The sequence below is a fragment of the Ambystoma mexicanum genome, chromosome 2q (genome assembly GCF_040938575.1).
Source record: "Ambystoma mexicanum isolate Mex_15411 chromosome 2q, UKY_AmexF1_1, whole genome shotgun sequence".
In the NCBI taxonomy this organism is placed as follows: Eukaryota; Metazoa; Chordata; class Amphibia; order Caudata; family Ambystomatidae; genus Ambystoma; species Ambystoma mexicanum.
In genome coordinates this window covers 169,772,680-169,791,199 of record NC_090924.1, presented here as the reverse complement: position 1 = coordinate 169,791,199, position 18,520 = coordinate 169,772,680, and positions in this window count along the sequence as shown.

Here is an 18,520-nt window from a genome sequence, read left to right as displayed (position 1 = left end):
ACGAAGACCAAGGTACAGCACAGTTCGCGCATTACTCTGCCAGCTTCAGGGCTGCTGCTACCAGAACTCCGTCACAGCTCATAAAACGCTGCAACAACTGCTGTCTCCACCTTCCCGGCCAACCACAAAGCCCTTTTTATTTAATGTCTTGTTTTTAATTTGAGCTGCTGACTGTGTGGCAAGACCTTTCCTAGTGAGGGAGACGAAGCAAAAACATTAAAATGCCTTTAAAAAAAAGTAAGGTAGCGTAGGAATAGGTGACATATTACCCTGCGTTCCATGCCAGAGGTCAGCACACATGTAAAGTTAATCATGGTGTACATTGAAAACGCCATTTTGCGATTCAAACTAAATTTGATTGAAGAGTTCTGGGGTCGTCACAGCATTCTGCTGGCAACATTCTACTCTCATCCCAATTGTACTCATCTATGACCGGATTGATTTGTACCAAAACATACAGCCCCGCACTGGATATAGAGGGCTTCCAGACAGCTCCTCGTGAAACGCTTTCAAGACCTTGGAAGGGCGGAATATGCATTCTGCACTAGCAGAAAACAGGCATTGCACTGTGTGCTCACTGCATGGCTGCCTGTCAAATATTCTGAACCACAGTCATTCGGTAGAGCCATGTAAGTGCCAGGCTTTGGCTGTGACTGCCGTGAGTGCTCCAGATGCCGCTCTTCGTATCATCATGAAGTTGTATGTCAGCCAAATGTTCCTGGAAGCTGTAACATCCATGAGTGGGGCATCAAGAAGCAAAGGAGCGGCTTTTCTGTATTTTTTGTTGCTGCTCTCCTTCGTTTGCTAAAGGAAAAATAACAAACTGTTACACGATTGGAATATATGTGCAGCAGCATGAAGGACAGTAATGGAGTGGCTTGGGTTAGGCAACCAGTGATCTTTGGTACACCAGCAGCGCGCTGGACTAAAAGCACCACTGTTTGGCATGAGTATCCAACTCCTAACCGGTGCTGCAGTAGCCGCATGTCCAGGGTAGTTGCAGGAGGTTCCCAATGACCTAAACTAGCCAAACCTAATGTTTCAAGTCTATTGTCTAAAAAAAACTGTATGCAGTTAAGGTTCATCAGATGATACCAATCAGGGCAAATGATTACCAACATCAAGCCATCGCCAATGTCATAGGAAAGACCCAAGAGTGGATGGCAACCAGCTGCACTTGCTTGAATAGTGATCAACCAGAGGTCTTTGTTTTGACCCTGGTGTTCACCTGACCAAATTCCATGCTTGATCCAACACATTGACCCATGAAGCCCAAAACTATGTCATCATCTTTGATTCGTGTCTTTCCTCAAGTTAAGATGGTGGCCACGAAAGCCTTTTGGTAGGAGACTTGTTGAAGAAGATTCTGCTCTCTTTGACTACCCATGCAAAGTAAACCTGGTCAAATTCCTAATCCTCCCACATTTAAGATACTGCAACTGAATCTGTGCAGTAGCCCCTAGAAAACGAACCCAGAAATGCAGCTCATCCAGAATAGTGCTGCAAAGATGATAATAGGAAGTAAGTTTACAACCCCTTAAAGATCTTCATTGGCTTTTGGTGCAATGCATTTTCAAGGTATGAACCACCACAGAGCTACATTCACTGCTCCTTATGCTTCAATTAGGAACCAGTTTTATGTCTAAAGTGTTTCACTCACATGGGTGCACTCAGAAAGATATGAACTCGTGACAGGCAGCTGTTATCAATGACTCTCAAATCATGGGTCACGCTCTCTGTTTTCTTGAGACTCCAGATGTGCCACCTGAAATTCAGGAGTGCACTCAAGACCCATTTGTTATCCCAGGCCTGCAAGCATGTTCTGGGCTAACAACTTTAACGTCATTATAAGTTTTGCGGTAGCCTTGCAGGTAAAACCGTCAGGCTGCCGCCAAACTTGTGAAAAATTCTGTCGCCCGCGAATGGGCAATTACCGGGTCTTTACGGCCCAGCCGGACCCGGTAATTGCCCTTTCGTGTGCGCCGGAATTAAATGCTCCTCATTCCTATTGAGCCCTATAGGGCTCAATGGGAATGGGGAGGTCGGATCCACCGGCACTGTTTATAATGATGCCAGTGCATCTGACATGGTCTGTCATTCCGTGAATCAGGGCAGACCGGGCGGGCGGAAGGGTGCCCACCCACAGAACTCATAGTTTGCCGGTCCGGGAACTATGGTACCGGCAAGCTTACCGGTACTGTAGTTCCCGGACCAGCAAACTCATAATGAGGCCCATAATGTCAGAATGTCCTGCTATTATGACTCAGAGTAAAGTTTTTTCCTTATTTGTTGATAAAACTGAGTGGTTAAGCACTGAGGATTTTTGGAACAGATTGTCAGTCGGCCACAAAACCTTCTTGACTTTGGAAACCTTTAAATTATTGAATGAATTGGGTTTTGTCAAATTGTAAATTTAACCTGATGAAATGTTGATCTAAATGTGATTTTAGGTAATTGTGCTTTAATTGATTTCTATTGATTTGTACTTTACTGTGAAAAGCCGAATTCTCGACTATACAAAATAAAAAAAAGGAGAGTTTAGAGCAGGCACAAAAGGCAGAGGCCAAGGTTCTGCAGAAGACATTGGTGAAGATTTGTTTAGAAGGGGCAGTAATGACTAACTCTATGGGGGGACAGCAGGGGCAATTGGGCCAACAGGAACAGGGTGAATTGGGTATAACACAGGGGTGGATGGACAGGTATGCTCCCGGTCCAAAGCCAATGCGAAGGTTTCCAAGGGCAGAAGAGGATTTCTACGGGGAAGTGGTTCATTTGCTAGTGTGGTGTAATGGATCCTCGGTTTAATAGGCTAATGGGAAATAACTATGGAGGGTTCTATGGGATTCAGTGTTGGTCGTGTGGAAGGTTGGAACATGTGTCACAAGATTTTTGTGACAGGTCACAGTATTTAAACATTGGAGCTCAGAAGATGCAATCCCGACACTGCCATATTGCACTGGCTCAGTGCAATCACAGCAGGCACTGGGACTGCATAGACCTATGGGATCCCATCGACCATGCCAGCACAAGCATCTGTGCAGACATGGGACAAAAATCCTTTACCCCAAGGAACGGTACTCACTATACTGGTCAAGTGTTTTTGGAGGGAGTCTTTTTTTGCCAATCGTTACCAGGAGATGGACAGCCCACAGGGGTCTCTGATGTGTCTAGTCCTGTCTGTTACCACTGATCCAGAGGATGAACCCCATATAAGTGTGCAGATAGGTGATTGCACATTCTATTTTATGGTGAACACAGGCGCTACAAAATTATGCATTAAGGAAGGCGAGTTCCCCTTGTCAGAACGATGGACACACAGGGATTCTTTGGGACTATCCTGTCAGTTCCTTATACTGCAGATCTCCGTATTAAAGTAGGTACTCAAAATTTATCTGCCCCTTTGTTGTTTTGTACAGACACTCCGGCACATTTTTTGGAAAGTGACCTCCTGAGCAAATTACAGATGTATTAAGAGTGTGATTTTACAACTGCTTTACTTTAGTGAAATGTTTTACAACTGATGTGTAAATAAATGTATATTCTTTTACTCAGAAGCCTTGAGTCAGTGTTTGTTTGAATCATAGTAATTACTGCCCTTTGTGTAACTATTGATACTGCTCACTTGCTCTTGAGATAAGTCTGGCTGCTCAGCCATCGCTACCACTTTACTGTGTAGTACAGGCTTGTACCAAAGGTGAATTTGTACTGTCACTTGTAGTCTTAATTGTGTGTGGTGTTCCCAAAGGGTACTGCATATAATTCTGCCTAACATGGAGTTTAGCGATTATTTTAGGGCTTTAATGAAAAGTGTTTATATTATATTTTCAGAGGTTGTGTCTTCTCACCAACACAATACAGGAGAAAACAGCAAGGAGACTGACGATCAACGCAAGACACAGCTGCTCCCGAGAGACTGCATCTTCATCCTGAACTTTGTGCACATTTGGAACTAGCAGCATTTCCATGGGCCTCATTGCATGGTTTACGCAACTGCGACTGCTGTGAAGTTGGAGGGCAACAAGAATTGGATTCACCTTTGTGATACCGTAAGGGATATCGGCACCCCTCCACCAGCACCAGTGCAGGCACAAAGTTAAGTAGGCCCTAAGGACTTGCCACGCATTCTGGTGGAAAAGGGAGATCAGGAAAATAAATAAGTGTTTTTTGGTTTTCATGGTCCTTTTGTCATCATGTCTGAAGATGGCAACAAGTGTACACATAAAAGGTTCAAATGTATCTAGTTTTATGGAACTCAAAGGACTATCGTCAAGAGAAAAATAAATGTTATATTGATTTTTTGAATAATGGGGATGATGAACTAGATCACAAAACAAATGCACATGGTTTTGCAGTGGATAATATATGGTATAGCCATATAAGGAAGATTGCGAGAGAGAGATCAGTAGGATATTGCTACATATGCTCGCTCATTCCCCATGCTTCTGGTGTCCCTAGGGGTTTTATTCCGAATGAAGTCGAGGTAGCAGGATCAATATGTCTACTGCATGTAGCATTGTGGTTCCAGAGCAGTTTAAAGGACAATCGGTTACAGCATCAATCATACCTATCGATTAACGCTGTTTAGTTGCCAACCGTAAAGAGCAGAAAAACATACAGTGTATCCAAAAACCCCAATTGAGTACACAAGGGGCTATTATTTCTAAAAATCAATGGGAGCAAGGGGTGAAGAGTTGCAAAGCTGGATGAACGAGGGGATTCTCAAAAGAAGGAATGGTACGAATAAACCAAGAATCTGAACTGTGCATCAAAACTACTTGCAGCATCTGCTGTGGCTCAAAGAGCCAGAAAACCCTGTTAAGATGCAGACACTTACCCATTTTGTCAGTGTCTTAAGGGCGATGGCATGGTGCCGATTGGCACAAATGGGAATTGCAGTTGCACGCTTTGCATTGCTGATCTAGACAATTTTTTCACCTGTGGATTGAATGCCTATAGGCATTTGCCTTTAGCCTGGTGAGGTGCGTGTAGTTCCTATTCACTTCATGTGCCAGTCCTCATTACTGAGGAGCACCTGGTCCTGGCCCATCCAATGCCCAAAGCTACATCTGTGCTCCCTTTTTCCCCTGTGCCCCTTGCATCCCCTTCATCTTACATGAAAAACCCAATGATTTTGTTTGATGATGAGAATCAGGAACTAGAATCAGGAACTATTGCAATGCACCAGACGGCCTCATCAAAAGCTTTAATGGACATTCCTGATCAATATCGGCTGTTTAGCCATACTGCAACCTTCTTCACTTTTCTTCCGCAACTTGGAGTAAAAAACATGGCGAATGCCAAGTGGCTCCAGGTGCCCAAATATGAACTTCTACTATTTGTCAAAACATCAAAGTCAGTGTTTATCGCCATCAAGGAAGAGTTATGGGCACTGAGGCTAATGACTTTGCTGAACCGTTTGATACTAAACCTCCTCACAGAAATGGAGGGAGTAGTGTGTCTGAAAATTGGGAGTTCTTGCTACACATTTATGCCTCCAAATGACAGAGAGAATGGTACCCTAACATAGACTATCTCTGCCTTGCATGAACTCAGAGTAATCATGGAAAATGAGGCAGGAGTTACCAATTATTCATGGTGTGAGTCTCTTTCCTCTTGGGTGCCATCTTGGATGAGCCTCGCTGTGAAGATCATGTTACCTATTTTTGTATTTCTTCTTATTCTTTTCTGTTCCTGCCAATTGCTCTTACAATGTTGTTCAGCCGAGGTACCAAAAGCAGCTCCTATGATGACCCTGAGCATGTCCGAGACCAGGATAACTAACATTTCATCTCACATGAGTACTCAGATTGAAGCTGCTTTGTGCCCTACACCAAGTTGTGATAATTGTGTGGGGCAATGGGTAGATTTCGGAAATGGCAGGGGGATGAGTTGGGTTTGTTCAGCACAGGAGTATGCCCATTTTGAGACCGAGATGAGAAAGGATTGCAGGGATGTTCCTCAAGAAGATGATTATGAGTTGTTAGTTAAAGTATTAACTAAAGGCAGAATGTTGGGGTAGTCAGGAAAGGTCCACACAATGAAGGGGGGATTTCGTTGCACATGCCATATTTGTGATTGGGGGTGCATCAAACAGGGCGTGATGTTACAATTTCATATGTATCCAGTATATATATATGTGAAAAGGATATGTTACTTAGCATTACTTTTTGGTTAAACTGATACATATTACCTTTGCATGTGCATAGAAAGAAAAATGCTAAAATCGCCAAATTAATTAAAACTGCAATTCGGACATAATGTTCTAAATTAAAGGAAAGATTGTATCTATTAAACATGCATGCACACTGAGAAAACATATAAAGGGGATTCATGAATCTATGTGTAGTGGGCTTTTTACAAACAGATTAATACACAGCAGTGAGGGTTTAACATTTGAGAAACTGGTTCTGCTGAGTTTCAGAGGCCAGAGGATGGGTAAAAAAGTAATTTCAACCTTTGCAATGGTCAGCTCAGCTAAAGGAGCCGGCCATGGGTTTTATGGTCAAATAAGTACCGCAAAAGGCAGATGTAATCTCTTGAATGCATAGGAGCTTGACAGAGGGTTTTCGCTATTTGTTCTGACCGGCAGTAAACCATGGGGTGAATCAATGCTCAAGGCTAAAGTGACTGAAACCCAGGAGTTTGAGTTGTATTTTCAGATGTTCTGTGCATGAAGAAATGGCAGTTTTTTAGATTAGAATGTTCCAATGGAGGCTAGTGAACCGGGGAAGAGATAGTTTTCCCTAATTAAAAGGGAACCTGTCTCCTCAGCCTTCTTCATATCGTTTGAAGTATTTATGCGAATCATGTGCAATTAAGAGTGAAGGTTATAAGGACTTAGGCCTTTTATTACTAGTACTGATTTATGTTTGCATACAAATGTTTCACTTGTTGATGATGGTATGACATACTGCGGACAAATCCTAAAAGGAGGGGTGTTCTAGACATGAGCTGAAGATGGTAGTTAAGATAATGGCTACCAACGAGAATTTAGGAATTGGAGAAAGTTGTGATTTCTTTGAAGAGGTTTTGTCCAATCACATATGGGCAGTGGATTCTAAAAAAAGTATCTGTGAGTGTCTTAACTGTTGCAGAAATGTATGTAGGATCTCAACATATTTGGTTCTTTGAGACTTGGGTTCGTTTGGTTCCACAACACCATCTAACTGCTTCCTGGACAATTGTGCAATAAACTTTACATACAAAATGTGCATCGTTCATCAGGTTGTGGCCCAGCTTAGGTTGAGGTAATTACGGGTCCACCAACACACAAGAGAGGCAAAGCCATTGTTATAGAGATATATGGGAAATTGAATGAATTGGACAGCACACACATTATTATTCTGTGTGCGTATCCGAGGCATGTCACATCAATTAGTCTTTCTCAAAATCATTAACAGTAGACTACTAAGCAGTCTTATTGCTGCATTAAACTGATACAGGATTTCAGTCTGCATGCTCTTCCCATGTTGTCATGGAAAGAAAAGTTGTTAGTAAGCCTCTCACATTTTAAAAGTGTGCTGACATTGGAGAGATCAGTCTGGTTTGCAGTGTCCTACAAGAAAGAAAGAAGAGCCATTCCTGTCGAGCTCATTTGCTTCCCCACCCCTGCTGTTTTGGGAGTGGGAATGGAGAGGTGTATTAAATCAGAATTGCACAGAGGCATTTTTGCCATCTCTAAGGTTTTTCTCCAACTGTCCAGCTGCTTGCCTCATTGACAAACATTGCCACAAACTGTCCAGGTACACCTCCATTTTGTAGAAACTATGAGCCAAATTGCAACTTTTTTGTTCAAGGTAGAATGTAATCTTTCAAACCATGTTTCCCATATATTCATAGTCTGTAAGATGAAATCTCAACAGTTGATTTTTAAAACATATGAATTTTAAGTGTTCTAATTTGTGGTTTTTGAATATTATCTAGCGAGGCAAGGCCATTCTTACAGATAGATATGAGCAGAAGCATAAATCAGACAGTGCACACATTTTGTGCACCATTCTTCAACATGTCACATAAGTATTTCTAAAAAACACTAACAGTAGGCTTTTAATCAGTCATCATGTTGAATCATAATAAGACAGGCTTGCAGTTTGTATGCTCTTTCTATGATGTCATAGCAACAGAAAATGACAGCAAGCCTCTCGTATTTTCAGACTGTGCTGCTAATGAGTGTTTTTTCCTGCTGCCTGTATCAAGAAAGGGAGAAAGAAGAGTCTTTCCTATTGTGTGAGCTAGTTTTTGCACCTCTCACTGCTTTTTCATTCATGTAATGGGTATCAGTGAGGTGGGCTAAATAAGAGAAGCAGATTAGTGTGGAAGAGCACAAAGACTACTTTTCCATCTTCAAGACGTCCCACCAAATGTCCAGCTGGTTTCCCTGTTGCCAAGCATTGCCATACACTGTTCATGTAAACCTATATTGCCACTACACCTCTTCCTTTCTCTCCAACCACCTGTGCCTGGCTCAGGAGCATTGTAGATGAGCAAAAAGAAACTGAACGCCTTTCCCACTGTTGGCCCTTATTCAAAGCCAGTTCCTAGGAGAAAGCAGACTAACACTTACCTCTTCTTCTCCTGTAGCCAGCAATGAAGAGGAACTGGTCCCAGGAGAAGAGTTAAGTATTGTCTACCACACATCAGCTTTGAAGATGTGTCGGGCATGAGAGGACCATCAGTGTTGTTGTGCTCTTCCACCATTCACTGGTATTGAAGGGTGTTAGGGCTCTGGAGTAGAAGGGGTATGGGATAGCATGAGGAAACGTGCTGATAATCACTAGGCATGTTTCTTGGCATGCCATGGATGCAGCACATGCTTCATCAGGGTAATTCCTCACAGGGCGCGATACTGGCACACACTCAGAACTTCCCAACACTTAAAGACATACCTATGCAAACCTGATAGTATGGAGAAGCCTGGTTTGTTATCATTATGGAATCATTACCCATTATTACAGAATCATTACCCATTGTTAGAGAATCATTACCCATTTAGGGATCCAGTTATCCATCATTCCATCCTGTTTAGTTTTCCATCATACATTCTGATTAGTACTGATTAGTAGTGACATGAAATAGTGACATCATTCGACTATCGACATTATTCTGCCACTTTGTATGCTTTTGCAATTTGAATATAGAATGAGGCCTGTTATATTTGAAGTGCCATTTAGGGACACATGTTATATTTGTAGAGACACATGTAGAGATATGTTGTTATGTATTATGTATGCATGTAGGGAGACACGCATTGAGTGTGCACTTAGAATATGCAATGAGTCCACATTATGTAGTGCTTGGTATGAATGAATGTGTTAGGCACTACATTCGAGAATAGAGAAAACATGAAGCCATTCCATTGAGACACACAGAAGCTGTTCGTTCCGCGGAGTGCGAAGATTATTATGAATTACAGTGTACAAATATATGTAAACAGTTTGCTTGGCAGACAGAGATAACACATCCTTTGTCCAATAGGAGAGGGATGCTGGCCTTATCAGCATGGCTGGTGCTTTGCAGACAGAGGAAGGTGGGGGTAGGCAGCGCCATGAAGGGAGAAGAGCTTGTGCAGGCAGAGACATGCAGGAGGATAGAGGAATTTGAATGGAGAAATATGAGGAGATGGTGTTTTGTACCGAAGGCAGACGAAGGAGATATGGTATAGATATGTAGAAAATGTCACAATGACCAGAACATGCAGTGATTGAAAAAGTACAAGTACATGCATCATAGACATTTAGGCACTGCTCATATTTAGAATTGCTGACAGACAGAAAGAGAGGCTTTTTAGCTTGGAGAGAACGAGTGTAACCATGGATATGTATACGTCATTGAACAGTATAATGAGAGGTGAGGCTTTTGGGCGTCTCTAGTTGTTGGAGATGGAGTTTTGGAAGGAGCTGCTCTCTGATGGATTGAGCTGAGATTGAGGGAGCATTGGGGAAGCATTCTGAGCAAAGCTGATGAGATCTGGCAGAGAGAAGCCTGGCCCTGGCTGACTGACTGGCTGGTTGCAGAGTTAGCGGGAGAGGAGAGACAGAGCAGAACACAGAGAAACTGGGAGTATTGCTGAATAAGACACGTGCATGGGGAATTAGAACTAACTCTCACACAGAGCTTTGGCTGACATGATAGATGGGGTAATCAGACAGGGTTTCTCTTACAGAGAGAGTGTGAAGTATGGTGTGGAATTGAGAGGATTTGAGTTATTAGATTGCTTGAATTAGAAGCTTGTAAGGCTTACAGATATTTCATTGCTGGTAGATTTGCACCAAAAGCATAAAAGGTGCAAATTCGAGATATGCATTATAGTAGTGTTGGCATCATGTATTGCTATGTATGAATAAAAGTGTTTCTATTGTTGAATCGATTCATGTGTTTTCTTTGTGTCTTATGTTAATGTGTCCATTGGAGAAAGATAGAAGTAATCTAGGAGTAACACAGTGCACAAAGGCCCTGAGATACAAGAGCAGGGGGGCATAGTGATCCACATCCCCCCTAGGAGATTGTCTAAGACTGATGCATGGTCACCCACAAAGGGGTAGGCCAATGTTAGATTTGTTGCACGGTCCCACACCCAGGGGTTAGGCCAATGCCATGGGAGGGGCTGAGTCCTGTTAAGGTGAATCGGTCATTACTGTAAATTATATTTGTTATAAAGTGGAAACCTTTACATGGCTTTTCTTAAAGCACACCAATGCGCATACAATATCGAGGAACACGAAGAGCGGTGATAGTAGTGCCAAGAGCAGAAAAAGTGGTTTGGGGTCATTGCAATTGTACAGAGTTTTAAAACAAATGGAGGTGGAAGGATGCATGTGCCTAGCCCTCTTGCACAACCACCTTTAGCTTCAACAACGCAAGTGCTGTGACAGGACAGCAGGCACTGAGCCTTATTTCTCAAATCATCCTCATGTGTATCATCACATTACTCAGCCTCCTGCCTGCCCTGGCTGTACAGTCTGTGGAAGGCACAGTGACTCTTGGGGTCGATCATTATGCCAAGGGCATGTGACACAGTGCCACATGCCCTTGGCATAATGCTCTGCCGGTCCGCCCCAAGAGCCACCGTCTGTGCCTTCCACAGACTTTACAGCCAGATGCGTGCCTCACATCCGCAGGGTAAAATCGCACACTGGCGCCTCTTTGTCATTAGTACACGTTACCGCCCGAATCGAATCCTAGAGCAAGAACCATTGCTTGGCTGGCAATATACCAAACCTGTCATCAAACAACTACGGTGACCTCCTCCCAGCCACTGGGGAAAACATTATGGAGCAGCGGTACTACATCTGACAATATACCTTCAACTTACATAACCGGCCATAAACCTGAAGCTGGAAGACGTTTAGCACCTCAAAATGTTAGTGCTGCTCAATGGGCCTCATTGCGAGTTTGGCGGTAGCCGTACCAGTAAAATCGGCACGGCTGCCGCCAAACTCGTGAAATTACCGGCACCCGGCAATGGGCAATTACTGGGGTATGCCGACCCCGGCAGACTCGGTAATTACCCATTGCCGGGTGCTGGTACCCATTACTCCCCATTCCCATTGAGCCACATAGGGCTCAATGGGAATGGGGAGGTCGGATGCACCGGCACCATTCATGAATGGTGCCGGTGCATGCGTTGAGTTGTGCTCGTGGGTGCCTGACTGCCCCCCAGGTCAGACCTGGCGGGTAGAAAGGCACCCGCGAGCACAACTCCTAGTTTGACGGTAAGAACAGTGCTGGTAGCTTACCGGCACCGTTGTTACCGGACTGGCAAAGTGAAGGGTCTTGGTCCGGCGGCACATTGTCCGCTTTATAAAAGGTGTTTATGGTTTAATGCAAACACACAGGCCTGGCATGTGATGGCCATTTTCTGGAAACTGTTGACCTGCACACACACAAGACTTCTCAGCACACCTAACCCTCACTGAATTTATTTGTCTGTCTTCTACAAAACTCCACAATTTGCTCCAATTCTCACTCTAGAAAACACCAACGTTGATTTATTTCAATATGTGCAAAAGAAAACCTGTTGTTTATTCCAGTGTGCCCTGCACAAAACATTCACTTCTAATCATAAATACACAACCCCATGACATAAAGCACCCTCAGTTGTTCCATTCTACCCACTTATACATATTTTCCGTTCTTTTCATTATTCCTTACTTATAAAGCACTTGCTCATTTTATATTACACTGTATGGGAACAGCTGGAAATGCGATAACTGGCCCCTTATAGAAAAACAATGACTGCATTCCATGCAGGCCAAGAGGGTCCCTCACATGAGGCGGGCAGGCCGTTCTTCACGTGCATGAATGAATAGTACTGAAGAATATATTTATTACATTGCAGGTGCGTTGAGACGGTAACTTAGTGTTGAGTGTAATCGATGGCCAATGCATATTCCATTAAGTGTCTATTCCTGGTAAGGCAATGCTCCATTAAATGATGGTTACGTAAAGGACAGTTGCTTTTCCCCTAATTGGGTGTGTGGGCAGGATTTTAATCTTTGATCTCTGTCCACTTGCAGAGCATTTCATTGCATGTTCCAGGTATTGCAAGTGGGGCAGTCAGAGATGTGCCCCAGGTGGGGCACTCTAACATTGCTGATGGCCATGGTAGTGCAGTCCAGCTGCCCAGGGCGGTCCATTTAATGGCACACAGTGTTGTCCCTCTTCACTGCTGTTTGTTGGGTACAGCCCCATACATATCTCTTACATGAACCTTTCCTCGTTGTTTGTGTGGGCTATGCATGGACCATTAATGGACAATTTAAGTGTTAGCTCTTGCACCCAAGTAGCTTTGTTGACCCTTCTGTGGCCCACCAATATCCTCTGAGTGACTTCTGTACTGGTGCCACTGGTGTCACATGTTGACTTTAAATTAATACCCAAGAAGATGCCAATCTGTAGATATTCTAGTCATGACTAACTGAAATCCCGTGAAAGTTCTACGGCTATCAGAATGATACTGTTCAATTATATTCCACTTGTTTCAAAAATGCCCTCTCAGCACTCCCCATCTGCCTGGAGGCACTGGTGCTGAGGCTAGATCCGGGTTCCTACTCAATATTTGTTCCAAGTTCCACCTAAATCGGGTTGTGTGTTTTTTCAGCATTGGGGTCAGCAGATGGGTCCCCATTCAGATGAGAGGGAACTCTAACTCTTAAACGTACTGAAGACAGTGTTGGATTATGTAAAGAGAACTGCATCAGTCAGATCATGTGACAACTTGTCACTTATGTCAAGTAAAATAGAGGGTGTAAACTGGCATTAGCATCTTGGAGTTGCTGCATTTGTATAGCCATCTCCACAACACACGAGGAGGTGGGCCAGCCTTTGCCACCCATCATTCAGAGAAAATCCACTAAACTGGTGGCAGCAGCATCTTGGGCCGGAGCACTTAGTGTTCCGTTGGTGGACATCTGTGGCGATGTCACAATATATTCTTTGAAAAAAAGAAATTGAAAATGTCCTTAATATAGCATCCTCTTGGGGAAACAGGTCACAGAGATGTGTTATGTTTATATTTTATTAACAGCTAAATAATCCATTTAAAGCTTGGATGAGTGTTGAATTTGACTCGAGGTATGTAAACCCTTCATTTTTCAGATTAGCAGGTGGGCATGAGTTTCTGGGGAGGAGGGGCGACATGGGTTTCAAGGGGGTTGGGTGTAGGACATGGGTTTTGGAGGCGATCCCCAACGTTGCCTGTGCCCCAGAAACTGTTAGGATGGCCATAGCGCGAGGAGGCAAGGTCACTACTAACTGTTCTGCTCTTCTATGCAGATTCAGAAACAGAGCAGAGGAGACAAGTCTGCAGCGGAATCAGTGAAGGCAGGCTGAGTGAGGGGAGACTGCTGTGATTGAGGTAAGGTTTGTAACTGAAGTCGACGCTAAGCGTGGATTCCAGGTGGGGTAGTGGTTTAAATAGCCTCACTGGCGTCATGGTCGCCAGGGGCATGCAGGTTGTGCTGGCAGTTGTTGTTCATGCCTCTCCCCAGATCTATTCTCTCACACGCTTGATTCAAGTGTGCGTGTGGGTTCCAGAGGTATCCTTGTATGGCAGACTGATCCCAGGGGGGTTGGTCTGATAGCAAGCCTTGTCATTGGGCCAGGCTTATGTGCATTCAGTGGATATCATCAGAAATTGTGCCAGTGTCTAGCCAGTTGATGGTAATTCTTTGCCATGGTACACACAACCTAAATATGTCATTGCATTCTTTGGGAATGGGGCAAGTATCTGGGTATTTATGATATAATATGATATTGCATTTATACCACGCCTATACACAAGTTTTCCAAGGCGCGACAAGGCAAGGGAGGGGAACAGAGGGAAGACAGATAACAATCTTACTAGTCCCGGTGACATTGAGATCGCGCAAGTGCAGGGCAGGTGGGGAAGGGAAAAAGTCAGAACCGCAGAAAGGCACTACTTTCAGAATGTAGTTTAAATACTGGAGAAAAACACACCTAAGGCTGAGAGTCCTGTAAAAGGGGAAAAAGGCCTAGATTTCACAATGCAATTTTAAATACTTTCACAATGCAATTTTTAAATACTGGAAAAAATACACCTAAGTCTGAGAGTCCTTTAAAAGGGGGAAAGGCTTAGGTTTCACAATGCAATTTTAAATATTTTCACACTGCAATTTTAAATACTTTCACAATGCAATTTTTAAATACTGGAAAAATACACCTAAGTCTGAGAGTCCTTTAAAAGGGAGAAAGGCCTAGGTTTTACAATGCAATTTTAAATACTTTCACAAAGCAATTTTTAAATACTGGTGAAACACACCTTAGTCTGAGAGTCTGCTCTGTGGCAGAGTTGTCAAGGAATAGTGCAGGATCTATTCTTAACCCGGCCCACTCCCACCTTGCTTAGTCACTGCTGGTTGACGACTGGCCATTGGCTTCCCCTGCTGACACCTGCAGACACTAGCTGGAGCCTCCTCTATGGGAGCCGCCCTTTGACTATAGCCCCACAGGGGCTGCCGGACAGGGGGCTGGCCTGGGAAGTCAGGTAAGACTGATGATCTAGCCTATTGGGGGGGGGGGCTGGGAGGTGCTTTTGGAAGAGGAGGCAATGGAGGGGGAGGGTCGGGGAAAAACAACACGACACACAGTCCTGGGGAGGCTCAAACAGATTTAGAAACACCACAAAAGCAAGGGCCAAGAGGGTTCTTGCACCAACCACCTCACCTGGGACGCCTGGAAGGAAATGGGCAAAGCGGGCAGTGCCAGAGACTAGGCAACACACTCGGAACAAAAACAGCCAATCATGGGACGGGGCGGACTGGGAGGCAGGAGGAGTTTTTGGAAAGGCAAGCAATGGAGGGAGAGGGTCGGGGAAAAACAGCAGGGCAAACTGCCCTGGGGAGGCTCAAACAGATTTAGAAACACCACAAAAGCAAGCTCCAGGAGGGTCCTTGTACCAACCTCCTCACCTGGGACGCCTGGAAGGAAAGTTATTGTATTGGTTATCGTATTGGTACCAGGCCAGTTGACAGGAATTCATAGCATTTAGGCAACTTTCTGGTCATTTAATGGCAACCAATCACAAAGCAGCTCTCCTCCCATTGGTCTTGTTGTCCACCTCCCATGTCCCCTTGACAGGTACCCGTGAGGCCATCTACTCGGGTAAAGGAGTTGGCTCTACAGAATGCCAAAACAAGACTGATCCCAACTCCTTTCAATCAAGATTTGGGCTCTCTTGGGGATTCTGTTGTCCAACACTGTTCACCATCTGGCATTCAGTTGGAGAATTTCATTTGCTTGCATGATGCAAATTGCAACCTCCAGCCCTGGTATTGTGTTGCATCTGCTACAGAAGATCTTGTTGCACTGCACACATTCCACATAACTAAATAGCAAAAGAATGCCAAGTTCTCTTTCATGAGGACTTTTAGTCTTTCTTGTGAGAATTTCTCTTTTCGTAAACTTTTGCCGCTGCCAGCTTTTCTTGGATCACCCTCTTCATCATCTGTGCTGTGATTCACTGTGAGGCTGCCATCAGGGTTTTAGTAGTGATATTGCAACGTGCTTGCTCAGCCCTGTGGTGTCTCACAGACTGTAGCGCTGCACTATGACATTATTTATTCACAATGCTCTAATTTAACACCAGGGCCATTTCTACAGCAAGGTATAGCAAGGCAGCTGCCTAGGGTAAAAGCAGCAGAAGGGCAGGTGTGCAGGCTTGCTTTATAATGATTATAGCAGGCATTATCCCCTTGAGGCATAATACCCTACCTACCCTTTTTACCACTAATGATTATTTTTAGTGCCTCCTCTATTTCAGTGTGTAAGTGCCTTTGCCTCCCAATCTGTATTTCCACTGTTAATCAGCACCGTCAGTTTCTGACTTTAACCAAACACCCCTCAATGTGGTCAGTATGGTGCCGACACCACCAGTATTACTGAATTCTTATCTGCCAACATGGCTGACCTTTTAAAGCAGTAATGATGGATAGTGTCTCTGTAACCGGAACCCTTTGTATAATTGCAGTTTGGGCTGTTATACCTGATGTAGCCGATGGACAGCAGGTGTACCAAGTGAGCCACCAGGAATGGTTTGCTATGAGATTTTATAATTTAACAACGTTGAAATAAGTATAGACTAACTTGTGTACTTAGCTGATGCAGGTCTACTGTAGCATATTTATTCTGACAAAACATATATGCAAAGCTTGCTGACCTTTATGTGGCATCAAACAACAGGGCGAAGTGGGATGTTTACAGGTTATTTGAGAATGTCAAAAGTAGGAGCACTTAAATCGGCAGTGGACCCAGTCTGTGCAAACCAATTAATTCAAAATAGACTCTGGCCTGTAATGTGGACACAGGCCTGGAATTGGAGGCGAGAGCCCGCCTCCGCTCTCCACTTGTCTGTTTACCAATGGACGTTACAGTAAGTTGAACTATTGATTTTTCCCAAACAGCTGTCAAAAAAAGCAAAAAGTAAATACGTAGTAATGGATTTAACCTTTTCATGGAATCAAAGTGAGTGTCAATGAACAGAAATCGGGATAGATAATGACGTTTTTATCTTTGGTTAGTGGGCGTGTTTGTTTAATTTCACGGCTATGCTTCTCTTGTTCGTGCCATTATCTAATGGGGTTCTGATGATGGGGTGTCATCTACTGGCTAGCTGCTGATTTGGGACCAAGAGGATCCGGGATCGAATCCCGCCTTTATGACGCATGTGCGATGCGTTGTTAGGTGTCAAGTGAAGGCATGTCATGGATGATACTTTGAGACAGTCCTGACTTTTTTCTTTGCAAGCTGGGAATAGTAGCCCTGTGCTCATAATGGGAAAACAAATCAACATATCCCATCACTGGATGGGAGATGCCAGCACCAAGATGCCAAGGTGTCACATATTGCAAATGGCCCCTTACCAATGATGTCCTTAATTGGTATCGAGCAGCAAACCAACTTTGATGACAAATCTAATAGTTTTGGCAGACACATAGGCATTTGTAAGGGATTAACATCATATGGCCCGGTACCAACACCGTTAGCCAGTTATTGGCATTACACTGGAAGAATATTATTACTAATTAGGAATTGCCACGATATGCTCTGGTTTTCACATCATACGACAGATATTACCATAAAAAGCCCAGGTATTCTCACAATTGCCCACGCACACACCATTCTCATCAGTACACCAAGCATGCAAGTACCAGGTACCATTGGGATGGATTAGACCAGAAGTGGGAACTTTCATTATATCCAGTCGTCAAAGCTGAAGCAAGTTGCATGTTATCTATATAGCATTTCCGAGTAGTTTCAATTATGCCTGGTTTGCAAAGCAGCGTCAGATTCCAACCTGCTGAGCACAACAGTGTAAGATTCTGTTATAACCAGTTTGGACATTGGTATCAGGTTCTTTTTTGACCAGCCAATGCAGTAGGGCTAGCTTTCATTATGCCCAGTTTCCATAGGTGTGTGAGACTGCCTTACGCTCAATTAGGACAGCCGTACCAGGTTCCCTAATTCCCAGTCAGCAGAGTGGGGTTGACGAATACCACCATGCCAAGCCCATCCAGCACAGGAAGGTCACTAAACATTGCTCCCAATGATGACAGTAAACGCAAAACATGGCAAAACTTCAATCAAGCATTTGCAGGTTGGACCTTTAATTCAGTCATCTCAACATATGTCAGTAGAAAGCCTAGGCTGGATGATCATTTCCACATTCAAGCCAAAGTCACCCCTAGTATTGGAAAGCATGGGTGATAGGAAAACTGGATTCAAGTTTAGGAACATCACAGGATAGATGCCAATGCTTTGGTCTGGCTAAAGGCCTTGCAGCAGTGTACAGGGCTGCCTTGGGTTTAATCAGCTACTCTAAGACGCGAGAATAGTGCATTACAGTAAAATGTCAGGACACTTCTGAAAATTGGTAAGGCCAATGTGGAATATTGCTTTAAAGATCATCATTTGGACGGATCTTGCTTGAAGCCTGTTTTCCACGACTTCGCTTCCTTAGTGTGTGTGTGTGTGTGTGAGAGTGAGTGAGTGAGAGAGAGAGAGA